Consider the following 9,706-nt stretch of genomic DNA (forward strand, 5'->3'; position numbering starts at 1 on the left):
AATTATGATGTTATTATTTTAGTCAATTTTCTTTTATCTTTGTAATTTGTTATTAATTAATATTAGTTTTATACTATGGAAGTCTGTTAATATTGTACTCTACATTTCAGAGTTCATTATTTAGTTTTTAGTATCAATAATTGTTTTTATAGAAGTATCTTTGAATATAATGTTTTAAGTCTGTAAACAAAGGCCTAACTCACCCCAAAAGGTACCTCAAAGGGTGAGGATTGCCTCACATATTTAAAGAGCCATATAGCTTCCTCATTTAGCAATGTGGGATGTCTAACACGCCTCCGTCACGCCCAATTCATTTGGTGCGTGACGCTAATATCAGCGGGAGCCCCAACATTGAACCATGGCTCTGATACTATGCTAAAACCAATGGAGAAGAAGAAGAATTTGGTAATTGCATTTCATACTCTCTTGCATTTTACATTGATACAGATAATGTCTTATATACAAAAGGTAAAAGTAAAGTAAAGTAAACATGCCTTATTCATCAAACGTGAAATACGGTAACTAATTAGTATAAAGTCTAACAGAGTTGCCAGCTGGCATATTCTCAAATCTACACTTCAGTTTGCAACTTAATATCTTCTACATGGTATTCAAACTACAATTATAGCTAATGACCAGTTGAACATTACAGCTTGCAAATTATAGTTGATGACCAGTTGAACATTACATCTTATTGCGATGGAGATTGGGGTACATGTAAATCTACTCGGAGGTCACTGACGGGATATGGTGTTTTTCTTGGACATTCTCTCATCTCTTGGAAAACAAAAAAACATAATGTGGTGAGCAGGTCATTGGCAGAGGCCGAATATAGAAGCATGTCACGAACGGCGTGCGAGGTGAAATGGGTTAATTACCTACTTGAAGAATTCAGAATTTGTAGCAAACAACCAATTTCGTTGTACTGTGATGATGAAGAGCCATAACCATTGCAAAGGACCCTGTTTTCCATGAAAATATCAAGCATGTAGAGATTGATATCCATGTGGTAATATATCATATTTCAGCTGGTTTTATCAAAACACCACACATATATTCCCGAAATCAACTTGCTGATATTTTTACAAAGCCTTTGAGTCATAATCTGATGTTACCTTCAATCGTCAAAATGGTAGTTATAAGAACAAGACCTCAAACTTCAGCTTGTGGGGGGGGGGGGGGGGGGGGGCAGTAGAAGATATTAAGTTGCAAGCTGAAATGTAGATTTGAGAATATGCCAGCTGGCAACTCTGTTAGACTTTATACTAATTAGTTACCGTATTTTACGGTTGATGAATAAGGCATGTTTACTTTACTTTTACCTTTTGTATATAAGACATTATCTGTATCAATGTAAAATGCAAGAGAGTATGAAATGCAATTACCAAATTCTTCTTCTTCTCCATTGGTTTTAGCAAATCCGCATTAAAACAACATAAAAAAATGAATGAATGGAGTTAGTCCGGTTAATATGATATTTCAGTTGTTTTGATATATAGTCTATAATTTGTCCATAATAAAAAAGGCTATTTACATTAAGAAATCATATTTGACTATAAGATTATAACCAAATCATATTGCTAAAATTAATTCTAAATATGTCACTATTTCCTATATATCATAAATAAAGTAAGATTTTATACCCTAATGTAAGAATTGTTTACTTCAATTCATAAGTCATAAACCTTGAAAAATAAATCTGATACAGATTGAAAGCGATAAATGGAGGTTTTAGTCGTAAACCAACAAAGATGTTCTTCTCTAGCTAGACTAGAAGGAGTGAATCCCGATAAACAAGGTATAAACCTTAATCTCAATGAGAAATAGTTTTGGATTGATAAAAGTTGGCTTATCCTTACAAAATGAGGGTTTAAATACAACCTCTAAAAGATCAGCAAAGGACAGGGACTATCCCTATTAGGGTTACAATATGGTTAACAACTAAAGGGTAAGATAGGTAATGCGCCCAGACAGATGGGACAGAGGTGCAGGTACGGAGCGTCAGGGGTTGTTGGTGAATTCCTTCGGCAGGAAGTAAACCTGAGATCCGCCCAAGGTAGTTGTTGGTACGCCACTTGGCGTACGCCTAGATCCGCCCCGCTCGTGTGTTTAGGGGATCCGCCCTCCTAGATACAACCTCTGTGGGAACGATGACAGGAGATCCGTCAAGGCGCGTGTTATCAGTGATCCCAGTTAGGATGTCCGCATCATTCTCTCCTTCTTTAAAAGAATTTGGCATTGACTTGTCTGTGTTGTTCTCCAAAGGATCATCCGACTTCCATAGGCTAAGTCACGAATATTGAACGCCGGTGAGATTTTACCAAGCCAATTCGGCAAAGCTATATGATAGGCATTGGCATTGACCTTCTTGGTGACCTTATATGGCCCGTACTTTCTAGGTCGAAGCTTGCTGCTTGTGGCGTTGGCGAGTCTCTCTTTGCCCAAATGTACCATAACCTCATCTCCAACTTCGAACTGTAGGTCCCTGCAGTGCTCATCCGCTTTAGCCTTTAATTTCTGGTTTCTCTCCTCAAGAGTTTCCTTCACCTCTTGATGCATCTAGACATAGTCTCTGGCTAGCTGGTTCACAGTCACGTTTCCTTTGGGAAGATGGGCTATATCAAGGACGTGATTCGGGGTCTTAGTGTGTACCACCTCAAAGGGTGACTTCCCAGTCCCCGAGTGTACAGATCCATTGTAGGCGAACTCAGCTTGTGCTAAAACCACGTCCCATATCCTGGGCTTATCCTTACACTTGCTGCGCAGTAAGTTTCCCAAAGTTCGATTGACCACTTCTGTCTGTCCGTCTGTCTGAGGGTGGGTGGTGGTACTAAACTTCAGAGAAGTATCAAAAAGAGCCCACAAGGTCCGCCAGAAGTGACTCAGGAACTTTGTGTCACGGTCTGAGACAATGCTCTTTGGTACGCTATGTAGTCTGACAACCTCTTTGAAGAATAGCTTGGCAGTTGCTGAGGCATCGTTAGTCTTACGGCATGGTATGAAGTGTGCCATTTTCGAAAACCGGTCAACAACCACAAAGATGGAATCCATGCCTCTCTGAGTTATGGGTAACCCTAGGACAAAATCCATGGACAGATCCTCCCATATGGTTTCTAGTACAGGCAAGGGTAGCTGTAAGCCAGCGTTTGTAGTGTGTCCCTTGGTGGTCTGGCAGATAGAGCATCGTTCTACCAGGTACGCCACATCTCTCCTCATTTTGGGCCAGAAATAACGGGAACTTACTGCTTCATATGTCTTGTCTCGCCCAAAATGTCCCCCTAGGGATCCGCCATGTAGATCTCGGACAACCTTCTCGCGAATAGAAGTGCAGGGTAAACAAAGTTGGTTGCCCCTCATTAGATACTCATCCATCAAGTGATACGCCCCATCCCAGGTTGGCGCTGACACTTCTCTTAGATACTTCCAAAGTCAGGATCCGCCAAGTACTCTCCTCTGATGTGTTCGAAACAATCGGTCTCCAGGTTGACTGTTTTTATTAGTGCAACCCTTCTACTCAAGGCGTCCGCCATTGTGTTCTGTTTTCCCGCCTTATGGATAAGCTTATAGGGGAACTTATTTATGAAGGCGGACCATCGGGCATGCATGGAGCTTCGAAGTTGCTTCTGACTTCCCAGGTACTTAAGGGCCTAATGGTCAGTGTATAGGATGAATTCCTTCCCCACCAAGTAATGTTCCCATACGTTCAACGCCCTTACCACAGCATAAAATTCTTGATCATACGTGGCCCACTTTTGCCTTGCCTCACAGAGCTTTTCACTGAAATACGCAATGGGCCTCTTTTCTTGCATCAGGACGCCACCAATCCCAATTCCACTGGCATCACACTCAACTTCAAATAGTTTATCAAAATCAGGATACGCCAGCACGGGTGCTGTACTCAATTTTTCCTTGAACAAGGCGAAGCTCTCTTCTTGGGCGTCCGCCCACTCGAACCCTTTTCCTTTCTTCAAAAACTCCGTCAACGGGGCCACTATGGAACTGAAGTTCTTAATGAATCGCCGATAAAACGTTGCTAGCCCATGAAAACTCCTGATATCCCCCACGTTCCTCGGTGTAGGCCACTCTCGGATGGCTCTCACTTTCTCCCCATCAACTTGGATTCCATTCCCACTGACCACGAATCCAAGGAAAACCAAGCTCTCCATGACAAAGTCACACTTTTTGGTGTTGGCGTATAGCTGGTGTTTCCTTAGCAGGTCAAACACCGTCTGCAAGTGCTCCTCATGTTCCACCAAGGTTTGGCTATGAATCAAAATATCATCAAAATACACAACTACGAACTTCCCAGTCACAGGGCGAAGCACCTGATTCATCAGCCTCATAAAAGTACTGGGGGTGTTGGTCATCCCATAGGGCATAACTAACCATTCATACAATCCATCTCTCGCCTTGAAGGCGGTCTTCCACTTATCCCCAGATCGGATCCGTATCTGATGATAGCCACTCCTGAGATCAATCTTGGAGAAGACTCGAGATCCGCCAAGTTGGTCCAGCATGTCATCCAGCCTTGGAATAGGGAACTTATATTTGATAGTGATCTTGTTGATAGCTCTACTGTCAACACACATTCGCCAAGAACCATCCTTCTTCGGCGTAAGTAAAGCTGGAATGGCGCAAGGACTCATACTTTCCCTAACGTATCCCATCTCGATGAGTTCCTCCACTTTCTGTCTTATGACATCATTCTCCTTTGGGCTCATTCGATAATGTGGGAGGCTTGGCAAACTAGCCCCAGGCACAAGATCGATATGATGTTGGATATCTCTCAAAGGTGGTAACCCACTTGGCAGTTCATCGGGGATCAGATCTTGATACTCGCCAAGTAGGCGGGTGATAAAGAACGGGCTAATGAGCATCCTTTATTGGATCAAAATCCAAATGGGCCTAAAGTCCTAAGGGTTTATGAACGCAAGAAGAGCAGGGCAACACCAATTAAGAATACTTAGCAATTATGGGGAGGTCACTTTGGGTATTATTCCATTTTAGTTAGTTATGTTATCTTGGACGTTTGCTACAGGTAGGTGGTGAGCTGGCAGCCTAAGAATATTTGTTATAAGTTGTTTAGAGAGAGGGAGGAGGGCAGGCTATTTGTTGTGTGTTTTTCTGCTTGTAGCAGGGCTCTGCGATTACGTAGAGAGGGGAGTGAAATTCTCCCTGAGTCTGTACCTTTCCTTCCATTTTCTTTTATTTAGTTCAATCAATACAAATCCTTTCATTCATCCATTTCTGTTGTCTGTTTGTTAAATATGTGTGATACCTGGGAAAATCTCCATCATTTGGCACCGTCTGTGGGAAACTCTCTCCTCATCTGTTTTTCTCAATACCATGACTAATCCTCCTCCACCACCGCCACCACCTCAAACCCGCCAACAGTCCTTGATCGAAGTGAATACCAAACTTGAAGAACATGCTGCCCGGTTCGAAATTGTTCATCAGACCCTTGGGGGCATTCGAAACACCATGGATAATTTGCAGAGGCTAGTAATGGCTTTGGATACTCGAATGGAGAGTCTCACCACCCAGACTCAGGGAAAACATTCTGATGAAGGTACCTCTAACTTTTCTGAAACTATTCATATTACATCTCCACTTGTTGGTACTGGCCCTGTAGCAAATCAGGGGGTCTTGTTGTTACCAATTTAGCATCTCATATTCGACCCAACCATTACGATGGTTCAATCATGGCTATGCCCAAAGTGAAGATTCCAATGTTCTACGGTACCGACGATCCTCGATCTTGGCTTGCTCAGGCCGATCTTTATTTTCGCGTCCACCATACTCAGCCGTCTATGAAACTGACTTTGGCTCAAATGTGTATGTCCGGTGCTGCCCTCCATTGGTTCTCTCGTTTGATTAGAGATGATCCTCAAATGCCTTGGGAGGTGTTTACAACCAAATTACAACATCGGTTTAATGATCGACGAGTCCAAAACGCTTATGAGGAGCTCTCCACCTTGCGCCAGACAGGGTCTGTGAATGACTATATCGAAGCTTTTGAGAAAACCACAGCCTTTCTCCCGAAAAATTCTGAAGCGGAATTCATGGGTTTCTTCATCGGCGGCTTGAAAGAGGCGATTCGACCTTGGGTACGTACTCTTAAACCCCAAACTTGTGATGATGCAATGGAATTTGCTAGGGATGTGGAATTGTCCTATGGGTTGCAGAGCGAATGTTCAATTTCACGTGAAAGAGCAGGTTCAAGCGGTGGAGTGACATCTGGGCCCCATGTGACATCTCATTTGTGGAAACCTAATATCCAAAAGGATCTGGGTCAAACCTCCAAACCCGACCGAGACCCACGGGTCCCCCAATTTAAACCTAATGGAGAACGTGAATGATTTAATCGCTCACCTCAAACCGCCTTGCCACCTCGGAATCGTGGCACTCACCATCTCTCTGTAAAAGAATTAGAGGAACGTCGGAAGAAGGGTCTTTGTTTCAAGTGCGCCCAACCCTACAATCCCCAACACCGTTGTAGTGTTGGTGAGTTACGACTTACCCTATCAGAAACTGAAATTATCTTTGAGTCGAAATCTCCTTCGGAAATCAATGACGGTGAGATCACCGGAGATGAAGAAGCTGCCGTCGACGGTGAGTGTACAGTGCTCGAATTGATGACAGTTTCCAACACTCATCACAATAGTCCACAAACTCTGAAATTAACTGGAGAATTATCAGGAATTCCTATTGTTCTACTGGTCGATTCGGGGGCTACACATAACTTTGTTTCTCCTAAACTTGTTTGTTCTTTGGGGCTCGTAACGGAATCCATTCCATCGCTACAAATTCGTTTGGGAGATGGATACACAATTCAGGTTCACGAGCAGTGCTCTATAACAATTCAAATTGGGTCAGTTGAATTTTTTGTTGTTGCTTTGATCTTTGAGTTGGGAAATTGGATGTGGTGCTAGGGATGGCTTAGTTAAGATCTTTGGGGGAAGTCCTGCATAATTGGGACCAACGTTGGATGGAATTTGTCCACAATGGTCGGGAGGTGAAGTTGCAGGGTATTGAGGCCTCTAATTCAGAATTAGCGGCTCTGCAGGTCTGGTTAGGAGGGGAATTGCATTTACAGGAAACAACAAAGTCTAAGGCAGTGCCCAATTTGTCTAACAACCAACTTGCGAGTCTACAGGACCTTTTTCTCCAACATCCTAAGGTTTTCGAACCTTTATCTGGTTTGCCACCAAAGCGAGCACATGATCATGCGATCAACTTGCTCTCAAGTCAGGAGATGGTCAGCGTTCGTCCGTATCGATACCCACATATTCAGAAAGAGGAGATTCAACGCCAAGTCACAGAATTGCTGCAAATGGGATTAATCCGGCCAAGCCAAAGTGCTTTTTCTAGCCCGGTCCTACTGGTGAAGAAAAAGGACGGTTCCTGGAGGTTATGTATCGATTACAGAGCCCTGAACAAGGTCACAATCCCTGATAAATACCCCATCCCAATCGTTGATGAGTTAAATGGGGCGAAGTATTTTTCGAAACTTGACTTAAAGTCTGGTTTCAATCAGATTCGAATGAAGGAGGGTGATGAAGCGAAGACAGCGTTTCGGACGCACGACGGCCATTATGAGTTTTTGGTTATGCCTTTCGGCTTAACCAACGCTCCATCCACATTTCAGAGTGTCATGAATGACATGTTCCGGCCTTGGTTGAGGAAATTTGTTTTGGTATTCTTCGATGATATCTTAATTTACAGTACCACTTGGGAATCCCACTTACAACACTTACAGCTGGTTCTTCAAGCCTTAGCAGCAAACTGTTTCAAGGTAAATCAGAAGAAGTGTTCATATGGTCTTACTACGGTGGATTATTTGGGTCATCAGATCTCTTTTGACGGAGTCTCTGTGGATCCAGGAAAGGTAGAAGCTATCCAATATTGGCCAATACTAAGAAATGTTAAAGGTGTTCGAGGGTTCTTGGGATTGACTGGTTATTACCGAAAGTTTGTTAAGGATTATGGGAAGTTGGCCAAACCCCTTACGGAATTAACTAAGAAAAACAACTTTTCTTGGAGCACTGAATCCCAATCGGCTTTTGATTTGCTAAAACACAAACTCTCTTCCACACCTCTGTTGGCTCTTCCCAATTTCTCCAAGGAGTTTTGCATTGAGTGTGACGCCTCCGGTTCCGGACTAGGTGCGGTATTGATGCAGGATGGCAGGCCCATTGCCTATTATAGTAAGGCCTTGTCTCCTAATAACCTAGCTAAATCAGCCTACGAAAAGGAGTTGATGGCCCTAGTTCTCTCGATCCAACATTGGAGGCCCTATTTACTTGGAAGGAAGTTTTTGGTTTTCTCTGATCAAAAGAGTTTGCGCCATCTCCTCCAACAACGAATCACCACTATGGACCAACAGAATTGGCTTGCTAAGTTGATGGGTTATTCGTTTGAAGTAAAATACAAACCGGGTAAATCAAACAGTGCAGCGGATTCTCTCTCTCGCCAACACGACTCGGGTGAATACTTCACTCTAATCTCTTTGCCATCTTGGTTAGATGCATCTCAATTGGTGGAAGAAGCTAAGGTTGATCCTTTTATTGGTGCTACTGTGGCTGCCCTTCAAAAGGACCCCTCTTATAGAACCGTTTATAATTTGCGTAACGGAGCTTTATATCGCAGGAACAGCCTAGTGATTTCTAACCACTCCAAATGGCTTCCTCAAATATTGGCTGAGTTCCATATAACTGCAACTGGTGGGCATTCAGGTTATTATCGTACCTATCGTCGAATTTTGGGTTCTTTTTATTGGAGAGGAATGGTCAAAGATGTTCAACAATTCATGCAACAGTGTGGTGTATGCCAAAAATCAAAAGCTTCTACTCTTTCTCCGGGCGGTTTGCTTCAACCTCTCCCAATTCCACATAACGTTTGGTCTGATATTTCGATGGATTTCATCAGTGGAATGCCTAAATCTAAGGGCTTCGATGCCATCATGGTGGTGGTGGACCGTCTGACTAAATATAGTCACTTTATTGCTCTCAAGCATCCTTTCACTGCTAAGTCCCTTGCTAAAGTCTTTGTTAAAGAGGTTGTGCGTTTACACGGGTTTCCTTCCTCCATTATAAGTGATAGGGATCCGCTCTTCATGAGTAGTTTTTGGCGAGAGTTGTTCAAACTACAAGGCACCCGACTCCAGTTCAGCTCTTCCTACCACCCGGAGACCGACGGCCAAACTGAAGTGGTCAACCGCTGCCTTGAATCCTATCTCCGCTGCTTTGCCTCTGATCATCCTAAATTCTGGATCCATTGGCTCCCTTGGGCCGAGTTTTGGTTCAACACTGCTTTCCACATCTCCACCGGCACCACCCCATTCGAAGCTGTTTATGGGCGGCCTCCTCCTTCTATTCTCCGCTACGGACCTCATGAAATCCAAGTGGCAGCGGTGGCACAGTCATTAATTGATCGCGATGAGGCAATTCGCCAACTCAAACTACATCTTCTTCGTGCCAAGCAACACATGAAATCTCGAGCAGATAAGCATCGTTGCGATATTCAATTTTCAGTAGGTGATTGGGTGTATTTGAAGCTGAAGCCTCATCACCAACAATCGGTTGTCTGCCGAGTGTATCCCAAGCTTTCCTCCCGCTTCTTTGGCCCCTATCAGATTACCGCTCGTATTGGTTCAGTAGCATATCGCCTCCAATTGCCGGATTCCTCCCGCATACACCCTGTGTTT

This window comes from Euphorbia lathyris, chromosome 8 (assembly GCF_963576675.1).
Source record: "Euphorbia lathyris chromosome 8, ddEupLath1.1, whole genome shotgun sequence".
In the NCBI taxonomy this organism is placed as follows: domain Eukaryota; kingdom Viridiplantae; phylum Streptophyta; class Magnoliopsida; order Malpighiales; family Euphorbiaceae; genus Euphorbia; species Euphorbia lathyris.